A 23,328-nucleotide genomic window follows, 5' to 3' on the forward strand; every position below is an offset into this window, starting at 1 on the left:
CCTTGCTGCTTAAGTTCAATAACAGTTTGCCTACATGAATATATTCCATTATTTGTGCAAATAACAAATACGTCTGTGGCACAGTTTGACCCTTAACTATCTGCTTACACCCCACGGAGAAAAAAAAAACTTCATTGCATTTTGTCACACTGCACAACAATTTCGATATGAGAGGCCATAGGAGGAGATGATCTGGGCATCATCAGCATAGCGATGATACGAGAGGCCGTGGGAGGAGATGAGGGGACCTAGGGAGCGGGTGCAGAGAGTAAACAGAAGGGGTCCCAGGACTAAGCCAAGGGGGACACCTGTCAGAAGAGAGCAAGAGACAGGAGGGTTAGCCACACCCAGACACCGGGTATGTGTGATCAGCAAGGTAGGAGAAGAAACAGACATGAGCAGTGCCAGAGAGACTCAGGTCACCGAGGGAGAACAGGAAAATGGATTGGTTGACTTTGATAAATCATTACAACAATAACTTCTTAGAGTTTTATTAAACTGGGTAATTAGTTCCCTTTTCTCTTTTGTAGTTGTAGTTTTGTACTTTGGAAACATGAAAGAAAAAAAACATATGAATATAATTGAAGTAGACTGTAAACATGGCACACACTTCAAAATATTAAAGCAGATATCAGAAAAAACCTATTCAGGGAACTATTCATTATTTACAATCACTCTGCAGTATCCATGTCTTCATTCCCTGCTTCAGCCTCCTCCACTGCTATTCTCATACATGTTGCTATTTGTGGCTGATGGCTGAAAGGTAGAACACACCTTCTTGGCCGGTCATAAACAAAACTTCACATTGAGTAGCTGCTCTACTGTGATATCAAGGAGATGATTTCGCAAGTCAGTTTTAACCAAGTTTACTTGTCTAAATGCCAGCTCTGCCCCAGAGCTAGCAGGTGGTAGTGACAGTGCAGTCAGCATGAAGTCTGCCGAATCTGCAGTGTGAAGTGAGCCTGCTGCATTTCTCAAACCACCAACCTTGAACCAATACTCTTTAGGCAGCTGCTGCTCATCAGTATCCTCCTCCACTGAGCCATGAGCTGCTCCTTACCTTCACGGCAAGTGGGGCTAACGGCTAAGAGGGTGTGTATTCTACACCTTTAAAGCCATAGACTTTTTTTTTTTTAAATGATTTGTTTAAAACTTGAAGTTGCAACAAGGGCAAGTCATAATTGTTTAGTATTTCAGTTTGACACAAAGACAATTTATACCACATATATAGCAAGCTACAACATGTTAAAAAAAAAAAAAAAAAAAAAAAAAATTAAAAAATCATCCAAGCAGTGCCTCGGTCGGAAGCACGTGCTGCTCACTTTCCTTGGGGCATGTCCTACAAGTCACACAACAAACAAAAATATTGACAACTGTGATGTTAGCCCTATGTGCAGACCTTTGTAATGGTTCACCTTTATTCATGTAAAAAAAAAAACAACAACATGTATATAAAAGAAATGTAGTTTGTCATGGTGTACTCCAACTGCTTCCTCTGCACCACGATTGCTCCAAGACTCCAACAGACTCTTTCAGACTCCAGTGCTGCAGTAATCTAAGAACACTGCATCATGATCACCTTTAGACACGTCACTGAAGCTCTTATCACCTAACTCGGTCACATGACAGCAATACATTAACAATGTGTGATGCATGTTTTACTGTATGCAAAACTTTAAAATGAAGGAGAGGTTAGGGTTAGATGGGATTTTTGTTTGTAGACCCAATGTACTGACCTTGATTTACAGCATCTCCCATATATACTTCAAGTTCTCATCTGTTTGTGGATCGGGGTTTTGTGCCTTTAGAATCACAAATAACAAACCTTTACCGCTTAATCCAGAAGTGTTAATATAAAAATATTAATCTATGACCTTAAAATCTGCAGTGAAACACCACCAGCTCTCTTATACCACACATACATTTTGTAATGATACGAGTTTGATACCCATCGACCACCAGGAGGATACAGTGTCCTGTTGTTCACGTGACCAGGCAGTTCCCTCAGTGAATGAAAGGCTGGGACTGCCTTATACATTAATACTGTACACAGTGTTACTGTTTATAACAGGGTGACCGTTGCTCCCGGTAACCCTTTACTGCACAAAGCACCCAGCAACAGTCTTCTGTTCTCTCTTATTACACTGAACACCACATCCATATTTTAATAATGGTGCAATGAGCCTCCGGCACGAGTCAGTGCAGCTCCATTGCAACACATCCTAGCTGCTGCATTGGGAGACAGTGGACACAACCCTCTGTGATTATATACATGACTGGTCAAAAAAAAAAATAAAGGTTTTGCCTTGGTAGCATTGTGTTCATACAGCTATTACAATGTTTAAGCCTAAACTAAACATTGGAGAACTTGGAGCAGTGGTGGCCAATACACCAAACACTGCGATCCATTGTGGTGAATCTCAACAGGCTCCGTGCTCCACCAGTAAGCTATGACCAACAATTATTAGTGGGATTTAATATAATAGTGTCCAATATGTATGATAGCAAAAACAAAACCACCACAACAACAAAAATGTAACAAACGTGCAATCAAAGCATTTTTAATATTAAGCACAGGCAGTCATAAAACAAAAACTTTAATTAAATGATTTCTAACTGCCTGGTAACATCCTCCTCAGAATGTGCTCCTTGCCTATTTATAGTAGCGGGATGGTGTGGCTGACGTTTCTGGATGTATGAGATTTGTAGTTTTTAATGAGCAATTAACAGTGGGCACCAATAAACTACATTCCCAAAGTACATTACAATTGAGCAATGTGAGAAGATCAGACTGAGGGGTTTTTTTTTGTTTTAGTTTTATACTTTCAGCTGAAAAAAACAATCATGTTTATTTTTTATAGTCAACCTTTAGGAATTTCTAGTCACATGTATGCCTAAATTAAAATGTATGCTTTTTTTCATGTAAGCATTTTTTAGTCTCATGCAGGAACTGTAAGGATATTTTCATCTGTGCTACTGGACGACAGAGGGCTCTCCCTATCTTTTGAAACTCATACCAGAAAACGATCCATTGAAACCTCAACACAAACTCGTAACTGCACACCTGGAACAGCTGGAACTTTCTCTACTGACCTCACTGTAGGTGAGAACAAAATATTAGCGCCATCTATTGTAAGAAGTTAATATTTATTTTAGGTGTATTCATTATTTATTAGTCAGGGATTGTTATTTGCCATCAGCCATAACAAAAACTGTTGTATGCATATATGTTAGTGCTTGTTCTGATTTGTACCGAGATCTACCAAAAATCTTTTGCGTTCCACATATTGGCCACCACTGACTTGGAAAAACTCAGAGAGCAGCAGGCAATTCAGGAAGGTATTGAAATGCAAATTGCTTTCAAATCCTGGTGATACGGAGCAGTGCAGTATTCGATTCTTTCTTTAGCATGGTTTTATATCCTGTTGATATATTAATCAAATCACTAAATCAGTACACACCAGTTTTAATTGTAGTCAAGTCTAATTAGAACTCAGATTACACACATTTCTTCATAACACAGCTTTTTAACAAGGTCCCAGGCTGATCGTAATAATCTCACACAATACTCCTTATAAAACACAAAAAACTCACTCATATTCACACATCTTGTTTCAGTTTGTTGAAATGTAATCAAATACATAATCTTGTACAAAGTACCTCGTTAGATTGATAATACACTGGCCTGTTTCTAGATGAATCTTCCGATTGATACAAGGAGGAATTTTATGCAGAAACTTGTCAGCAGTGAAAAGAACAAAACTCCCTGCTCTCTATGCAAAATTCTGAACAGGATAGAGAAAATATACTTGCCCTTTGTTTATTAACACACATTGTGTTCAGTGGCTGGTGTGGGTGCAGTAGATATGAATGTAGTACCAGCAGTAAGCCGTGGCATAGACTCCTCAGAATATGAAGGTTTTTCCTGGTCCCTTAACAGAAACTAAGTATGTTCAAACCACACACTAAAATCAACATTAATACTAGTGTTGTGACAAACACAGGATTTTCATGTTTCGATATTTGCTCAGAATTTAAATATTCATTTGGATATTCGTAATAAAGGCATTATATTGCTCTGAATGCAGGCAGAGATTGCATAGCAGCAGGGGAGCGTGGCCCATGTGTGTGCCTGTGTTTTACAGCAAGACTTTGCAATAACACGTCAAAGTCGAAAAATCTCACAGGGGTAAAGAATACGTTGTGTAGGCCTTACTTTACCCCAGTGAATTAACTACCAGTGGAGGCCAAATAGCAGTTCAAGTTAAATGTTGTTTTGTTTATTCCCAAAATAATTTGTACATAATGTTGACACCGCATTTCAGAGGTCACTTTTACGCAAATTCTAGGTTATACACGCAGGGCATTTTAATAAAATGCAAACAAATAACAGCAGTGCATTTCTAAAACACAGATGTAAGAGACAACAGATCCCCTTTTCATCCCCATCCAATAATTGATTATATTACAAAGTAGTTTTATGCAATGCAACGTGTACAATGCTTCCACTGCTCCCTGCATCTTCTTTAAAAAAAAAAAAAAAATCAAATGAGAAAGCAGCGGAGGGGATGTAGCACTGTGCACGCCCCTCGTATTAGAGTGACTCACTAATCCATCAGAGCATCTTATCTGTTGACACTTGGCCAAGCATTTGGACAAGTAAAGCACATGCTCACAAATCATGGTTTTAAGACCATGGAAGAGGCCTGCAGGGTTTTTATTGAGAACTATTCCGACATCTTTCCTGCTTTCACAAAACTTGCAGCAATTGCAGTTACAATACCTGTATCTGTACCTTGTATACCAGGAGAGCAGGGTTTTAATTTTAGCTCTTAGAACCGAATGCAGACCAGCAAACGCTTTTTTATGTAATGGAAGCTTCTGAGAATGATTAAGACTTAAGACTTTGATATGGGGGCTAAAGGAAAATTTACAAAACTTTTAAACAGCAAAACCGTTAATAGTTTTGATGTTGCCAGCTACCCGCAGAGACATTGGTGCATGTTCCTCAACACTGATTTTTACATTGTGAATAGGGATTTTCAAAAGAAAACATTTCATGGTAAGCTTGTCTTTGTTTATTTCTACTATCATTACTTTCTGTGTACTTTTTGCATTAATCTGAAAGTTACATTGGAAAATAACAACTATGTTGATGCAATATGCAGATGTTATGATTGAAGACGCAGTTTTTGAGATGTCATGCTTTTTACAAATGCACATATTTAAAGGCTAGTGTGACCTCTGCTGCATTTTATTTATTTATTTAATTCCTGCCATTGCCGTTTCTTCACAGTAAACAGAGACCATAAACACGTTTTCATAAAGCGACGTGCTTGCCTTTTTTCTGTCATGGGATTCTCATTCGCGCTAAAGCAGCACAACGCTTTATTTGAACCAGATAGCTTTCAACAGAGAGCACTCTGCTTGCAGGCCCATAATCTATCATCTGGTTTGTTTACTTTTTGCTGTTTAAAGCTTTTAAATAGAGGGTCAACAGCTACTGTGTTGATCCTGTGTTTGTGTGTGTGTGTGTAATATATATATATGTGTGTGTGTGTGTGTGTGTATATATATATATCTTGCATATCACACAGAGCTCTTTCATTTGCCATGTTTGAAACTGTAGCACAACTTTTGGCGAGGCGGTAAATAATTACAGGTATTTTTGTAATTTCCAGGTGAATACGAACATCGGAATTTTGTATCTCAATAGATGTCAAAAATAGTCGTTCAAACATTTGGATATTTGCCCCAGCACTAATTAATGCTGAACAAATGTAAGATAAAAACAGGACTCGGAATCAAGTTTCAATATCTACACAGTAGCATTTCTTCAAAAGCATCTTTTGCACTGGTATTTAGATATCTATACCAAAAGGTAAATAAATCCCCCCCCCCCCCCAGGTATGCCGATCCACAAGAAGGGAAACAAAACCGAACCAGGTAACTACAGACCAATAAGCCCGACCTCTATTATATGTAAACTTATGTAAACTATAATAAGATCCAATTATCTATATCGTAACGGTAGCCTGGCAGACAGTCAGCATGGTTTAAGGAAATGAAGATTGTGTCTAATCTGCTTGATTTTTTTGAGGATTTAACATCGACAATGGATAATTGCAAAGCATATGACATGGTTTATTCAGCTTTCCAGAAAGCTTTTGATAAAGTCCCGCATAAAAGATTAGTTCTCAAACTGAATGCAGTAGGGATTCAAGGAAATGCATGCGTATGGATTAGGGAGTGGTTAACACTAGCACCACCATAGCCGCTTTCTGAACGGCTTTTCCAATTAAAATTTAAATATCTCTACATATATGAATATCTCATTCTTAAGTGTTACTAAATATTTGAATTAAACACCCATACGGTGTTTCAGCTGCAGAATTCTAAAAATGTATAAGTTATAAGCACTTGCTTCCTCAGCCACCATTTGTCAAAAAATATACACATTGAATCACAATACAGTGCGATATAGATACGCTACTTTTTTCTAGTCTGCTTATTCTAAGCTCTCTGCACAAATCAGTGACCATCGGGACTGATGCTAAACTAAACTATACTGGATGAAATGGCACGGCTGTATTCTGTCAAAGGTGTTACTCGCAGGTGGCCTGTGGCTGTTTTTAATAATGTTTTGGACCTGGCAGCCATCAGCGCTTTGGTTTTGTACATCGAGTGCACCGGCAACACAATCACTCAGGGGGACTTCATTTTGCAGTTAGCCCTGGAGCTACGGCAGAAACATTTTGATTAGACACGAAAACCGGCTGGCAAATGCCCCTCAACTTTCAGCCAGCGCTGCGCCCACTGGCACGTGGAATAAAAGACAATGCCAGGTTGCTAAATGCAATAAAAACAGAACTTTTGATGTCTGGGCCTGTTGTGAGAAGACAGTATGTGGCAAATGCACTGGTACAGTTGAAAAGCGTGTTTTCTGTGTAGATTGTACTTAGAAAGCTGTAGTAGAATTCTAAACAGGCAGAGCGTTTGAACTCTGTTTCACTCAAAGTGCTTTCACATTGGTTAAGTTATGTTATATTTTAGACAAGATTCAGAACCAGGCAGACACATGGCAAGTGACATTTAATAGAGAAAAGTGTAAGGTACTGCACACAGGCAATAAAAATGTACATTATAAATATCATATGGGAGATACTGAATTTGAAGAAGGAATCTATGAAAAAGACCTAGGAGTTTACGTTGCCTCAGAAATGTCTTCCTCTAGACAATATGGGGAAGCTATAAAAAAAGGCCAACAAGATGCTCAGATACATTGTGAAAAGTATTGAATTTAAATCAAGGGAAGTAATGTTAAAACTGTACAATGCATTAGTAAGACCTCATCTAGAATATTGTGTTCAGTTCTGGTCACCTCACTAAAAAAAGGATATTGCTGCTCTACAAAGTATGCAAAGAAGAACGACCAGAATTATTCCGGGTTTAAAAGGCATGTCATATGCAGGCAGGCTAAAATAATTTAATCTACTCAGTCTTGAACAAAGACGACTACGCGGTGATCTGATTCAAGCATTCAAAATTCTGAAAGGTATTGACAATATTGACCCAAGGGACTTTTTTTACCTGAAAAAAGAAACAAGGATCAGGGGCCACAAGTGGAGATTAGATAAAGGGGCATTCAGAACAGAAAATAGGAGGCACTTTTTTACACAGAGAATTGTGAGGGTCTGGAATCCTCCCCAGTAATGTTGTTGAAGCTGACACCCTGGGATCCTTCAAGAAGCTGCTTGATGAGATTCTGGGAACAATAACCTACTAACAACCAAACAAGCAAGATGGGCGAATGAAGTTTAAATGCTAAACCCTGAAACTCATTTCCCACACTGAGTTATCAATTTCTCTAGACTCGTCCATCAGATGAGGTGCAGAACAGTTTATTTTCTGCATATTCCCGCTCCCGGGCACTGACTGCACTGACAGCCTGAGTTAAACTGACAGCAGAGAAGCCTCTTGTGACGTGTCTGCATCACCGTCCACTTTCAGACATAATCAGAGTGCAAGACAGTTGAAGAGCATTTTTACCATTTAAAATGCATGCGCTTAAGAGTGATACACAAAACAGTAATTACACCGGGATTCATAAAGCAAGGTTAATGTTTCTGTTGAAAGTGAAAAGTCTCATTGAACAGTCTTTAAGGTTTCTCTCCTCTGTCAATCACAGGCAAAGTTTGATGTTTGTGGGTGGGTGGGGGGTGCTATTTCACTTCTCAAATCCTTTTTAGTAACTGTCAGTATTACATAAGTTTATAACCTACGTGAAATCAAATGCAATTTACGTCTGCTGATTAATCACCCTGCAATTTTCCGTTAGCTGTTACTTAAGTCTTTGTCATGTTGAGCATGACAGACCAGTGAACTGTCCATTTTATCCTCGATTAGAATTTGGCTAATAATATAGCATAGTAATTTTCTTAGCCGAGTTACAGCTTGAAATAGGTTGAAGTTCATGGTTTTAAACTAGCCGAAGCTCAGTAACTCACTGCATCACAAAATTGTTGTGTATTGTTGCAGTAGCTTGCACAGGTGCCACGAGAAGCTGACCCTGCCAGCCACGAATCTTGCGACGCCTGGTGTGAGGGGCAGTACCTAAAGCGGAGTGCACAGACAGAGGAGTTGCGTAGAAAAGACTGAAAAGGAGACATTTCTCCTGTGTGAATTCGCTGGTGTAAAACAAGGTGTCTGTTGTTACTGAAACTCTTCCCACAGTCAGAACAGTGATACGGTTTCTCTCCTGTGTGAATTCGCTGGTGTAAAACAAGGCTGTCTGTCCTACTGAAACACTTCCCACAGTTAGAACAGCAATATGGTTTCTCTCCTGTGTGAATTCGCTGGTGTAAAACAAGGCTCCTGAAACACAGTTAGAACAGCAATACGGTTTCACTCCTGTGTGAATTCGCTGGTGTACTTTCAGATGTGCTGACCGACTGAAATTCTTCCCACAGTCAGAGCAGTGATATGGTTTCTCTCCTGTGTGAATTCGTTGGTGATTTTTCATGTCTCCTGACTGACTGAAAGTCTTCCCACAGTCAGAGCAGCGATACGGTTTCACTCCTGTGTGAATTCGCTGGTGTGTTTTCAGGTGTGTTGAACGACTGAAAGTCTTCCCACAGTCGGAGCAGCAATACGGTTTCTCCCCTGTGTGAATTCGCTGGTGATTTTTCATGTCCCCTGAAACACTGAAACTCTTCCCACAGTCAGAGCAGCAATACGGTTTCTCCCCTGTGTGATTTCGCTGGTGTGCTATCAGGGTTCCTGACTGACGGAAACTCTTCCCACAGTCAGAGCAGTGATACGGTTTCTCCCCTGTGTGAATTACCTGGTGTGTCTTCAAGTTTCCTGAGTGACTGAAACTCTTCCCACAGTCGGAGCAGCGATACGGTTTCTCTCCTGTGTGAGTTCGCTGGTGTGAAACAAGGTGTCCAGACTGACTGAAACTCTTCCCACAGTCAGAGCAGCGATATGGTTTCATTCCTGTGTGTGTTCGCTGGTGTGAAACAAGGTTGGTTGACTGACTGAAACTCTTCCCACAGTCAGAGCAGCGATATGGTTTCATTCCTGTGTGAATCTCCAGGTGCATTTTAAAATGCCCTAGCTGGGTGAAACCTTTCCCACAGTAAGGATATTCTCCATCACCCGCCCTCGCTTTAGCTGCTGGACTGGAACCTGGAAAACATGAACAGGAAAGAAAGTAAGAGGGGTTGTTTGTAGACTTGGGGCATGTTGTAGAGTGGATTAAAGCATGTGAATTTCCGCTGTGGGCTTGCACTGGGTTACACCAGTTTAAAAACTTAAAAGTTAAATGATAGCCTTTACTTTATCAGACGTGCCAACTTGTGCCGAACGCAGCGTTGCAGATTAATTAAAAAAAAATATACATTTATTTATTTGTTTACTTATTAAGCTAGTGGCTGCCAGCCCTTTGAAATTAAAAGGTTCTTAGACTAGCACACCAGTGACCTCATGTTAGCTGCTGAATCTCTAATTATGGTAACTGTAAACACACAACATTTAGAAATTTAAAAAATCCAATAAAAATATTTAAACACTGATTTTATTTGGAATTCTACTTATTCTGGATTTAAATATTAGTAATGAAAAGTGTTTTAGGATCTAGTAAGTGCTATCAAATCTGGACTGAAATATTCAACTTCAAAAACAACTATCAAAATAACAACACCAAGAGAGATTTAACTGCAGTGGCATTTATAAACAGAATGGTTAATTTATAAACAGCACAGTTAGTTTACAAACAGCACGGTTCATTTATAAACCGAATGGTTAACTTATTTTCAAACAGTATGATTGGGACATTACATGGCACTGTGAAGGATCCTTTGGGGTCCTACTGTCCTACCCTATACAGAGATTTTGGAGGTTCTGCTACTCCACTACGTCGAAGGGGTATAATACTATGATTTTTAACAACATGTGTTTTCTTTTTTTTGTTTGTTCTTAATACTGTATTTCGCTGACAGTTCATGGTGGCATTTTAACAGACATATTAAAAAGCGCTAAGCTGGGTTGCTCAGTAACCGTCCTTCAGAAACTGCTGCGGAAATGTCATCTTGCCACCATTGGTTGCGTTCTCATATCCCAGTCCCAGAGCTTGCTGTTGCAGCTGTTTGTGGCTGCTGTCTGTCTGATGTCACAAGCAGCTTCTAGAGAAACGCCTTCTGCAGACTTTGCAGTGCAGCACACATTTTTAAACATCCTATATTTACATCAGACAAAAAGATCAAGGCTAGCTTGTCAGAAGTATCTACAGGAATTTACCAGAGAATGGTCATTCATTAAATTTGAATTAATTCAATTTTAGAAATTGGCAGTTATGGGGTTAAATTCCCCTACCTGCCTGGGTTTATTGTGTTCAGGTGGCTGGGGTTGATTGGAGTAATTAACGATCAATCAGCACTCAGCCACCTAACATAAAAGGAGGCCTCAGCTTCCCATTAGAGAGGAGGGAGCTGAGGAAGCAAGCTGGTGTTGTGCTTGCTGTTTTTTTGTTTTTTGTATTTTCTAGTCCAGTGAAGGAATCGCCCATACTGGAAACCTTTTTTTTTTTTTTTTTTTTTTAAGTCTTGTTCTGTGTCTTTCTATTTGTGTTTAAATATCTTTGTTTTGGCCCTGGTGCCCTTTTATTTTGCGTTTATTTATAATAAAAGTATATATTTTTTGAACGGCAGTCGGTCTCTGGGCCTCTATCTGCTCGCCAGCCAGTCACACTGAATCTCACAGCTACTGTGAATACAGCTGGACAGACTTCTCTATGAAACATGCTGGGCGTCATGACTACAATATGAGGCACCGTTAGGGACAAAATTCAAACTGACACCTCATACATGACACACTGAAATCGCATACACTACATACTGAAATCACATACATTATTTTATTCATTATTTATTTATTTATTTTAAAACGGCAGACAGCATAGACACGTATTGGCTATTGTCTTCCTCAGTGTGTATTCTAACAAATTAATAAGATTTGTATCTAGTTACTGATTATTACAATTAGTTAATTCATTCTTAAAGTGAACAATTCAACATTACAGTAAAATAGTACACAGATGTTATGTTATTATGATGTTATTTACAAGAACCTAAGGGCGCAGATTGAGATCCCATTGGGGTAAACTCGCTACTGATGATGTAGGGTCACGATTCCTTATAGCACCTTTGTGTTCACAAATTCTGTTTTTTAATTATCATTTTGTTTTACCCACATAACACAATCAACATGGGCATTTTAATAAATACAGAAATAAAATTACAGATCTCTTACAAAAATGTGTCTTACAAAACTGCTGTCTTCACTCAGAAAGTTGGTGTTGTACCAGTTATGTGGAGTTTCATCCCCAAATATATTAAAGGAAATGAATCATATACCACTCATTTTTGGCTGTGGTTTTATAACTAACAACAAATTAGTGCCTATAGAAAGTCTACATCCCTTTCAAAAAATTCATCTTTTGATGCCTTATAGCCTGGAATTAAAATAGTTTTTTTTTTTTTTCGTTTATCTACACATCCTACCCCACAACTTGCAAGTGAAAAAAAATATATAAAAAATATTCTAGAAATTTGTAAAAAATTAATTAAAAATAAAAACTGAAATAGCTTGGTTGGATAAGTGTACACCCCCCCTTGTAATAGCAATCCTAAATTAGTTCAGGTGTAACCAATTGCCTTCAAAAACATACACCAAATTAAGTGTCCTCCACCAGTGTTAAATTGTAGTGATTCGCTTGATTTTAGAATAAATTCAGTAGTTCCTGTAGGTTCCCTCTGCTGGGTAGTGCATTTCAAAGCAAAGACTCAACCACAAGCACCAAGGTGCTTTCAAAAGAACTCCAGGACAAAGTAGTTGCAAGGCACAGAGCAGGGGATGGGTATAAAAAATATCAAAGGCCTTGAATAGCCCTTGTAGCACAGTCAAGATGATTATTAAGAAGTGGAAGGTGTATGGCACCACAAAGACCCTGCCTAAATCAGGCCATCCCTCCAAACTGGATGACCAAGCAAGGAGGAGACTGATCAGGGAGGCTACCATGAGGCCAATGGCAACTTTGCAAGAGCTACAGGCTTTTATGGCCAAGACTGGTCAAAGTGTGCATGTGACAACAATATCCCAAGCACTCCAGAAATCTGACCTGTATGCTAGGGTGGCAAGAAAGAAGCCATTACTCAAGAAAGCCCACCTTGAATCCCATTTGAAGTATGAAAAAAACACTTGGGAGATCCTGTAGCCATGTGGCAAAAAGTTTTGTGGTCTGACAAAACTAAAATGGAACTATTTGGCCTAAAGGCAAAGTGTTATGTTTGGCGCAAACCCAACACAGCACATCACCCAAAGGACACCATCCCTACTGTGAAGCATGGTGGAGCCAGCATCATGTTATGGGGATGTTTCTCATCGACAGAGACTGGGGCACTTGTCAGGAGAGAAGGGAAAATGAATGGAGCAAAGTACAGAGAAGTCCTTGAGGAAAACCTGCTGCCCTCTGCAAAAAAGCTGAAACTGGGACAGAAGTTCACCTTTCAGCATGACACCTACCCAAAGCACACAGCCAATGCTACACTGGAGTGGCTAAGGAACAAAAAGGTAAATGTCCTTGAGTGGCCCAGTCAGAGCCCCCCGGCCTAAATCCAATTGAAAATTTGTGGCATGACTTGCTGTCATGATTGCTGTCCATCAATGCTCCCCAAGGAACTTGACAGAGCTTGAACAGTTTTGTAAAGAAGAATGGTCAAATATTGCCAAATCTAGGTGTGCAAAGTTCGTAGAGACCTATCCCAACAGACTCACAGCTGTAATTGCTGCCAAAGGTGCTTCCACCAAGTATTAACTCCAGAGAATTGGAGAATTATCCAATAATGATCTTTCAGTTTTGTATTTTTAATATATAATTTTTTTCTCAATACCAACTTTTTCCCCTTAACAGTGTGGAGTATGGTGTGTAGAAAATCCTAATTTAAATGCATGAAACTGAGGCACTGACAACAAAATGTGAAAAGTTCAGGGGGGTGTAGACTTTCTTTAGACACTGTGTGTGTGTGTGTGTGTGTATATATATATATATATATATATATATATATATATATATATATATATATATATATATATATATATATACACACACACACACACACTGAACAAAAATATAAACGCAACATGTAAAGTGTTGGTCCCATGTTTCATGAGCTGAAATAAAAGATCCCAGAAATTTTCCATACGCACAAAATGCTTATTTCTCTCAAATTTTGTGAACAAATTTGTTTACATCCCTGTTAGTGAGCATTTCTCCTTTGCCAAGATAATCCATCCACCCGACAGGTGTGGCATATCAAGAAGCTGATTAAACAGCATGCTCATTACACCGATGCACCTTGTGCTGGGGACAATAAAAGGCCACTCTAAAATGTGCAGTTTTGTCACACAACCATGTCTCAAATTTTGAGGGAGCGTGCAATTGGCATGCTGACTGAAGGAATGTCCACCTGAGCTGTTGCCAGAGAATTGAATGTTCATTTCTCTATCATAATCCGCCTCCAACGTCGTTTTAGAGAATTTGTCAGTACGTCCAACCGGCCTCACAACCTCGTGTAACCACGCCAGCCCAGGACCTCCACATCCAGCTTCTTCACCTGAGGGATTGTCTGAGAAACTGTGGGTTTGCAAAACCGAAGAATTTCTGCACAAACTGTCAGAAACCATCTTAGGAAAGCTCACCTGCAAGCTCGTCGTCCTCACCAGGTTCTTGACCTGACTGCAGTTCAGCATCGTAATGAACTTCAGTGGGCAAATGCTCACCTTTGATGGCCACTGGCACGCTGTAGAAGTGTGCTCTTCACAGATGAATCCTGGTTTCAACTGTACCGAACAGATTGCAGACAGTGTGTATGGCTTTGTGTGGGCGAGCTACAGACAATACAATTGCATTTTATAAGCTGAAAATGTCCCAGTTCTTCCATGGCCTGCATACTCACCAGACATGTCACCTATTGAGCATGTTTGGGAGGCTCTGGATCGACGTGTACGACAGCGTGTTCCAGTTCTCGCCAATATCCAGCAACTTTGCACAGCCATTGAAGAGGAGTGGGACAACGTTCCACAGGCCACAATCAACAGCCTGAACAACTCTATGCCAAGGAGATGTGTGAGGAAGACAATAGCCACAATGTAATGTATGAGATTTCACTGTAGTGTATGCAATTTCACTGTGTACCGCATGCAATTTCACACACTCTACTTCTTTTAATGAATGGCCATTCTGTGGTAAATTCCTCTCACTACTTCTGACAAGCCAACCTTTTAAATGGAGTAGAGTGACATTTCTTGTTCCCTTTTAATTCGAAGATGACCAACACAACATTAGGTATGGGATATTCCTGCCCTTCGGGTAGGTATTGCTGAGCTCTCTCTACCAGAGCTGCCGACAGGTCCCATCCTGGGACGATGCACATGGTCCCGCCCACTGAGGGAATAAAACCATCACCCAAAGGAAGCTCTTCCTCTTTTTCCCTCTCAAGACGGTATGGTAAGATCTCTGTGTTGAGCTGAGCGGGTTGATAGGTAAGAGTTTCGAGTTGATTTGAGTCGGTTGTATTTCCCTTGCATTCGTGCTGAAAGCAGCTTTCCTGGAATCAACGACTTAAGAGCCGTTTCTGTCTTTCAGTGGCCTGGTAGGCTGCTCTTTATATCCGTCTGTCGTATGTGAGGCCTTGTAAACTCTCTCTCTTTCCCTTTGACTATCTTTCTGCTGTGTTTTGCGGTCTGCTTCAACCTCACCTAATGCGGTTTCGACACTGCCCCCCTCCTGTACATGCTACACGCGGACTAAGTGTGTGTTGATCACAGGGTTAGGGTAGGCACATTGCATAGCGGCCTCCCCGGTGCTGCGGTAACGCGGCGCACGCATAATCTGTGATGTTTAAATCTTGGTGCACAGCTGTTCAGTGCAAATGACACCCACCGCCTCAGCAGTAGTGCACAGTAAGCGCTGCATGGTATATGGTGCACTTAGTGTCCCCAGTACTCCGTGTGTGTAGTGCTTGGCACACACGGTGCACATGTCACTTGGTACTACACTAGTGCACGGGCATAAGGTGCTGCACGGTACGCGATGCACAAGGTGCCCACGGTACAGTGCACAGTGTTTAGTACCCTTGCTGCAGAGCTAGTGAGTGAGCACATGACGTTAGCACTGAATGCAATGTGAGCAGTGTTCAGTGCGAATGCACGTCAGGCCCATGTTGGGAAAATCGGGGTTCCATTCCTGCACGGCCTGCAACGCCAATATCCTGCAAGAGGAGAAGCATACCCTCTGCACGCGGTGCTTGGGCATTCAAAATGCCGCCTTTGCCCTCTAGAGGGTCGTGGCCTGTAGTATTTGCAAAACGCAAGTAGGCAAGACCCTTGCTGAGGAAGAACTCATGGGACATGCTGCAGCTTTCCTGGAGGTCCCCTGGACACCAGCGGCAGAACCACGCCAGTCTATTTAACGGACACAGGCGTTGGTTCCTCACCTTCTGAGGCTCCCGGCTTTTCCAGACTTCACATAGGAAGTACACTCCTCCTGGGATCACTCGGCTTCGGGTTAGAGTGTACTAAAACGGGCTGCACTGCTTGCCTCCTTGGTTAAGTCCCCGCTGGTGGGTGGTTTTGCTAGAAACCTGGTGTCGTGGAACTTTTCAGGTCCGCAACTAAAAGAGCCAACTGCACCAGGTGTTCAGAGATATAAAGCTTTATTAATTTGCGCAAACGAGAACAGCTCAACACATCAGTGTTAGGAAGCCCGAGCAGTGTTCTGCCATACAGAGTTAGCATACAGTTATTATACCTTTACAGAGAGACAGGATAGTTTCCCTTTCAACCAATAAGCTGGAGCCAGCTCAGCTGGGGTAATTAACAACAGGGGGGGACAAGTATTTACGAGGTAGTGAGAAGTCAACTCAGTAGGTGGTAATGCAATAAAAGTTTAGGTGGAATGTCATGTTCCTTTTGTCCCACCACCCACAGTTCCCAGCTACACATCTGCAGTTTAATACATTTACTTTGTTTCTATAAACTTAATAGATCACAAACTCAAAAGATTTTAAAACATATAACTCAGTGAATACATGTAGTACAGGATAGCAACGAACAGGTACAGGAATGGTTCTATGCAATTATTCCCCTACATTCCCTCCTTAGGTGGTACAACTACAGTATTACCAGCAGTACTGGCCTGCCAGAACCCTCAATGCAGGGTGATGGGGATGCATTTAAAGAAGCTTATGCAGCAGTGGCACAGGCAACTCGCTTAGCTAACCGCATACTTGGACGGTGTTCTGTGTGAGGCCCCGATCCCTGAGCCGGTGGCCACAGAGTTGCATCTTCTGTCCAGCACACTGCTGCAGATCTCCGGTCTCCAAGGGCAAGCACTTGGCCAGAGTATAGCGGACTTAATTGTGGCTCGTAGACAGCTATGGCTGACACAAGCTAGATTTCCTGATGCTGGTAACGCTGCACTGCTTGATGCGCCCATCTCCCCAGGACATACTTTTGGGACAGCTGTGGAGGAGATATTACAGAAATCCCACCAGGAACATGAGGAGTCCCATCAGGTGGCCCCGTTGCTCCCTCCCCGTGCCTCCGTATGGGGCAGGTCAAGCTGCTGGCAAGCTCCTTAGACATAGACTGTCACAAGAACAGTTCCAGTCTCACCCATCGGAAGTAGGCATCGCCTACAGGGCACATCAACAGGTAACCAAGCACAACTGGCAGGCAGAGGGAATTGAGGTCGTGGCCAGTCCACACACCAGCGTCACAGGAGGGGTTTTCAGGGCCAGCGCCCTAATCAATCACTCACCCCAAACTGACCTGCCCCAGCCTCAGCAGGCCAAGCAGGGCCCCTTAAGGCTGGCAGTCTCAGACCCTCTTTTCGGCAAAACAGCTGCAGTACTGGCGCGCTTGCACCTCAAACTCCTGGGTGCTGGCCACCGTGTTAAATGGCTATGCGCTTCAGTTTCGCCTGGGATCGCCTCCCTTTCGAGGGCATCACAAATACTTTCGTGACAGAGCTTCTACAAGCCGCAGTACTTCAGAAAGAAGTGGCTGCGTTGCTGTGCAAGCGAGCCATTCGTCTCGTAGACCCCATCTCTCACGGAGAGGGGTACTACTCAAGGTACTTTCTGGTACCCAAGAAAGATGGCAACTTTCGGACCATCTTAGACCTGAGGCTCCTAAACAGGTTCTTAAAAGAAAGGAGGTTCCAAATGATGACGCAAAGTCACATCCTCCAGTCCGTCTGGTCGGGCGACTGGTTCACCACCGTGGACTTACGGGATGCGTACTTTCACATTCCCATTCGTCCAGAGCACAGAAAGTATCTCTACTTCTCTTTTCAAGGAAGTGTGTACGAGTTTGATGTATTGTCATTCTGCCTCTCCCTAGCTCCGTGTACATTTTCAAAGTGCGTGGACGCTATCCTGGTTGATCTGTTCCCAGTCACGAGAGGGAGCACTGGCCCACACGGTGGTTGTGACGAAACATCTGGTTAGGCTGGGCCTCGCCATAAACAATGCAAAGAGTCTGCGTACACCAGTGCAGTGCACCACATACTCACATACATCCGGCTGGACTCCACTACGACGTGCGCATACCTGTTGAACGACAGACTTACAGCTATTCAGGGTTGCCTCTCCCTGTTTAGACAGGGATCGCAGGTCACCCTCAGATTCTGCTTTGCACATGCCTGCTACAAGCGTGGCTCAATGCCAAACACGACGTACCTGCGCGAAGGTGTGCAAACAGGAGTAGTGCTGAACTACCAAGTGGTGACAACAGACGCTTCCAACCTGGGCTGGGGAGTAGTCTGGGAAGGAGGAGGAGTACACAGATTCTAGCCGGACCGCTGAATATCCCTGCACATAAACATGCTGGAGTTGCAAGCGGTATCCCTTGCTCTCCACCACTTCCTCCCAGTGCTGAGCGGTACACATGCGCTGAGCCGGATGGACAGTACAACAGTGGTGGCATATGTCAACCACCAGGGTCCCCGGGGTTGCATCGCATGGCCTTCAAGCTAATGATATGGGCTCCAAGGAACCTGCTGTCCCTATGGGCGACGCACATTCCCGGAGCGGTGAACTGGGCAGCGACCTCTTCTCCAGTAGCGGCCCACGTCCGTCAGAGTGGCAACTCCACACTCATAGGTGCAGCGCATTTGTGAACGGTTCGGGAAGGCGCAGGTCGATCTCTTTGCCTCGGTGGAGATGACACATTGTCCCCTGTGGTACTCCCTCCACCACAGGCGGTCCACTTGGCGTAGACGCCCTAGCGCACGAATGGCTCAGAGCATTTTTTTACGCTCTCCCGCTGCTCCTGGCTTTTCTCAAAAAACTAGAGAAAGCATCAGTTCTCCTAGTGCCTCCCAAGTGTCCCAGGAGAATATGGTTTTCGACCCTGTGCCAGCTGTTGCATGGCCAGCCCTGGAAGAGTCCACTTCTCTTGGATCTCCTCAGTCAGACAAAAGGCTCTCTTTGGCACCCTGAACCGGGCAGGTTCTAGCTATGGGTCTGGCCCCTGAAAGGGACCGCTGGCTAGCCCTAGGGCTATCGGATGTGGTTGTGGGTACGTTGCAAAGCGCTAGAGCAGACTCCACTAGATCTTTATATACCTGTAAGTGGAAGCATTTTCAGGCTTGGTGTCTGGCTAGAAGCTATGACTAATTTTTTGCCCTATGCCAGTCATCTTGCAATTTCTACAAGAATTGCTTGATGCATGGAAGGTCACCTTCCACCTTGAAGGTGTATTTAGCGGATGTCTATGCATGCCATGCTCCCCTAGATTCTATATCTGTGGGAGCGCATTTTTTGTCTACTCGTTTTCTTAAAGGCGCTCAGTGAATACACCCTCCTAGGAGGACTGTTCTTCATGAATGGAGCCCTAACATCGTACTAGAGGCTCTCACAAAGGAGCTGCATAGAGCTGAAGTACCTGTCTATGAAGACAGCCTTCCTCTTGGCTATCACCTCCGCTAAGCAGATCAGTGAGCTGCAGGTGCTGTCCGTGTACAGCTCCTGCATGCGTATTTGGAAAGATGGCAGTAGGGTGTCTCTGCGCACCAACCTTGCTTTCCTCCCCAAGGTGATTACAGCCTTCCACATTAACCAAATGTGTGGAACTGGAGTCCTTTCATCCGCCTCCGTTTGCTTCGACAGACGAGAGATTGGCAGCAATAAACTATCAGTGAAATACAGTATTAAGAACAATTAAATTATTATTAAAGTGGAAAACACCCACGGTACTGAAATAATATTTAATAAATGTTCAGCGGAGTTATTCTTTATTTATTTAATAAAAATGGTAGTAGTATACCACTTTGATGTAGCGCCGTAGCAGAACCTCCAAAATAGCACCTGTTACAGCCAAATTGTAGCTGTTGGCATCTCTGCTTTATGTGTAAAAGCAATCCGTAAAGACTGATGCTGGTGAAACCAAGCCCTATGATCAAAATCTGCTTTCAAAGTTCTACTGCAACATTTCAGGTATACAGTGGCTCTCAAAAGTGTTCACCCCCCTTGGACTTTTCCACATTTTATTGTGTTACAACTTGGAATGAAAATGGATTTAATTAAGAGTTTTTGCCACTGATCAACACAAAAAATGTCCATAATGTCAAAGTGGAAAATATAATCTACAAATTGTTCTAAATTAATTACAAATACAAAACAGAAAATAACTGATTGCATAAGTATTCACCCCTTTGCTATGACACACCTGAATAAGCTCTGGTGCAACCAGTTCTCTTTAGACATCACATAATTAGTTGAATGGAGTCCACCTGTGTGCAATTAAGGTGTTTCACATGAGTTCAGGTTAAATACACCTGTCTCTGGGAGGTCACACAGTTGGTTAGTACATTTCCTAACAAAAACTACATCATGAAGATGAAGGAACATTCAAAGCAAATCAGGAATAAGATTCTTCAAAAGCACCAATCAGGGGTAGGATATAAGAACATTTCTAAGGCATTGAATATCCCCCGAGCACAGTAATATGAAGAAGTAGAGAATATGGCACAACTGTGAATCTGTCTAGAACTGGCTGTCCTCAAAAACTGAGTATCTGGGCGAGAAGGGCACTATTCAGGGAGGCCACCAAGAAGCCTATTGCAACTCTAAAGGCGTTACAGTCTTCCACGGCTGAGCTGGGAGACACTGTGCATACGACAACAATAACCCGGGTGCTTCACAAAACTGGCCTTTATGGGGCAGTAGCAAAAAAAAAAAAAAAAAAAGCCATTGTTGAAAAAATCTCAGCTAGAGTTTGCCAGAAGGCATGTGGGAGACTCTGAGACCAAGTGGAAGAAGATTCTATGAACTGATGAGACCAAAATAGAGCATTTTGGCCTCAACACTAAGCACTATGTTTGGCACAAGCCTAACCCAGCACAACATCCAGAGATCCCCATCCAACTTGACGGAGCTTGAGCAATTATGCAAAGAAGAATGGGCAAAAATTGCAGTGTCCAGATGTGCAAAGCTGGTAGAGACTTATCCAAATAGTCTCATAGCTGTAATTGCTGGCAAAAGTGCCTCTACCAAATATTGACTCAAGAGGGTGAATACTTATGCAATCAATTATTTTCTGTTTTGTATTTGTAATTAATTTAGAACAATCTGCAGATTTTATTTTCACTTTGACATTATGGACTTTGTGTTGATCAGTGGCAAAAACTCCTAATTAAATCCATTTTCATTCCATGTTGTAACATAATAAAATGTGGAAAAGTCCAAGGGTGGTGAATACTTTTGACAGCCACTGTATCTCCTCTACGACAAGCTACAATTACATACTTTTCAATACCATTACGCTACACATTTAAAATAATATCCATGTACTTTTACGTTGAAAGTAAAATGATATACAGTACTTCAATGTTTCTCCCTCTTGGTATAATACCGACACCGCCCCCCCGAGCAACGGAAACATTACATCTTTATCTGAAGTTCATCTGCAGTGAGGCCTATCTTGAAATGGCTGGAGTGGTACAGGAAAATCAAACAGCTAATAATGTAACCTACATGCTCCCTCCCTTCCTCTCAACCACACTGGATCACACAATCTAGAATGATAATGTCACAGCTACTGGGAGTCACTCACCTGCTAGACTGCACTCTGAATGCGAGTGCCCGTCTTCCTTTCCACCTCCTTGCGTACTGTTGGGACAGCCTTCCTCTCCAGCGCCTTGCTCTCTCACGCAGATTCTATCCAGCACCATGCTACAGTTCCATCGGCCTACAGGCTCCAGCTCAGGGATGTTTGGTTTTAAGTCTTCAGATTGTTCCTTCCCTGGTTCCATGTGGTCAAACACTACTTCAGGGTGGTCTTGTTTAATACAGACAGTTTCCAGCACCGCTTCCTGTTTAACAGGAAGAGGTTCTTCTGTGTGGGGTATCTCCAATTCACTGTGCTCGGCTTTAATCTCGGAGTCCTCTGGCTGAGTGCTGTCACATTGCATCTCACAGAGCTCCTGTTTAATGGGGAGGGAAGCCAGCCCAGAGAACTCCACTCGAATGGGGAGAGGTTCAAGTTCAGGGAAGTCCTCTTTAATCTGGACAGATTCCATCTTCACACTGTCCATGGCAGCACACGGGATTCTGTTTAGTAGCCTCTGAAAAAAAACAAGCATTAATTAATTTATTTTAATACAATGCTACTGAGGCCATTCAATGCTCCGAAATCGCACAGTGTGAAATAGCGTTCACTTGCTAGTTTGTTTGTAGGCGCTATTAAGCATTATATGGTGTAGCCTACTGTACAATGTAAAGTTAATATGAATGCGTGTTTACTACAGATTACCAACCCGCAAATCAGAGAGATGTGGCTTAATTTACTCCTTAACATGACACATTTCATAATGGCATCCTTTTGCGAGTTTTTATGTAGGAGCTAGTAATCATTACATGACGTAACCTACTGTCAGTGTAAAGTGAATATGTATGCATATTTGTTGTGTGCGTAACTAGAAATTTCTAACTGGCAAATCAACTAGACTTGGCTTAAATTACTGTTAGCATGAGGTGAAATAGCAGTCATTTGTGAGCTTGTATGTAGGAGCTAGGAATTGTTGTTTGACGGAGAATGTAGCGAGTGATCCACACGAACATCCAATACCAATCTAACCTCACGGGGTGTACAACCCCTGGTATATTATCGGTAGCATGCCTTCACCTGAAAAAAGTAACTCGGCCTCAACTATGCTGGTAATACTAAACACTTCTTTATCTTATTTTCGATTGGTTTCCCCCCACGCCTTTTAGTTTATTTGTTACATTTTAAATTCAATCGGTGTTGTTGATAACACCATACCGTGTTCATTTTGCAAACAAAGGGCCTGTCATAACCGTGCGTCAAAAACAACTAAACTTTAATTTTAAAAAATGCAACTTACTTTTTTTTTTATCGTCCACGCTTTGCAAAAACATTACAAAAAATAAAAATTTGAATGGATTATTACAGTGTTCTTTCTTTTTTTTTTTATCTTAAGCTGTTTGGAGAAAAAGGAAATAAAAAACCACGACAGTGTGTCTGAAATGCCAGTAGACTGAAGAGCATATCATCCTCCTGCAGCCAAACTGTGCACCCCTACCACGTGACCATAAGCATAGACGCTAATAAAAAGCCAACTAAATAATTTCGTCATCTCAACGCAACTCCAAAGTTAACGTTAGCTAAACACTGTAATATTTGTATATTTCAACCCCAGTCCTACAGAAGAACAACAACACACTTTTGGTGTCTGCTTTTGGT

The 23,328-nt window shown here is 42.1% G+C and overlaps 1 protein-coding gene and 2 pseudogenes across 1 annotated transcript in view; 1 reads left to right on the forward strand and 2 right to left on the reverse strand.

The window, feature by feature from the left end:
- Positions 1 to 23,328, reverse strand: part of LOC121298975 (ras/Rap GTPase-activating protein SynGAP-like) — a 357,605-nt gene that overhangs the window by 115,493 nt on the left and 218,784 nt on the right. The gene's annotated exons all lie outside the window — the stretch shown is intronic.
- The window catches only part of LOC121298803, a 90,672-nt pseudogene that overhangs the window by 13,916 nt on the left and 53,428 nt on the right, over positions 1 to 23,328 (forward strand).
- On the reverse strand, positions 145 to 23,009 carry LOC121299362 (annotated as a pseudogene).

The sequence above is a fragment of the Polyodon spathula genome, chromosome 24 (assembly GCF_017654505.1).
Source record: "Polyodon spathula isolate WHYD16114869_AA chromosome 24, ASM1765450v1, whole genome shotgun sequence".
In the NCBI taxonomy this organism is placed as follows: Eukaryota; Metazoa; Chordata; class Actinopteri; order Acipenseriformes; family Polyodontidae; genus Polyodon; species Polyodon spathula.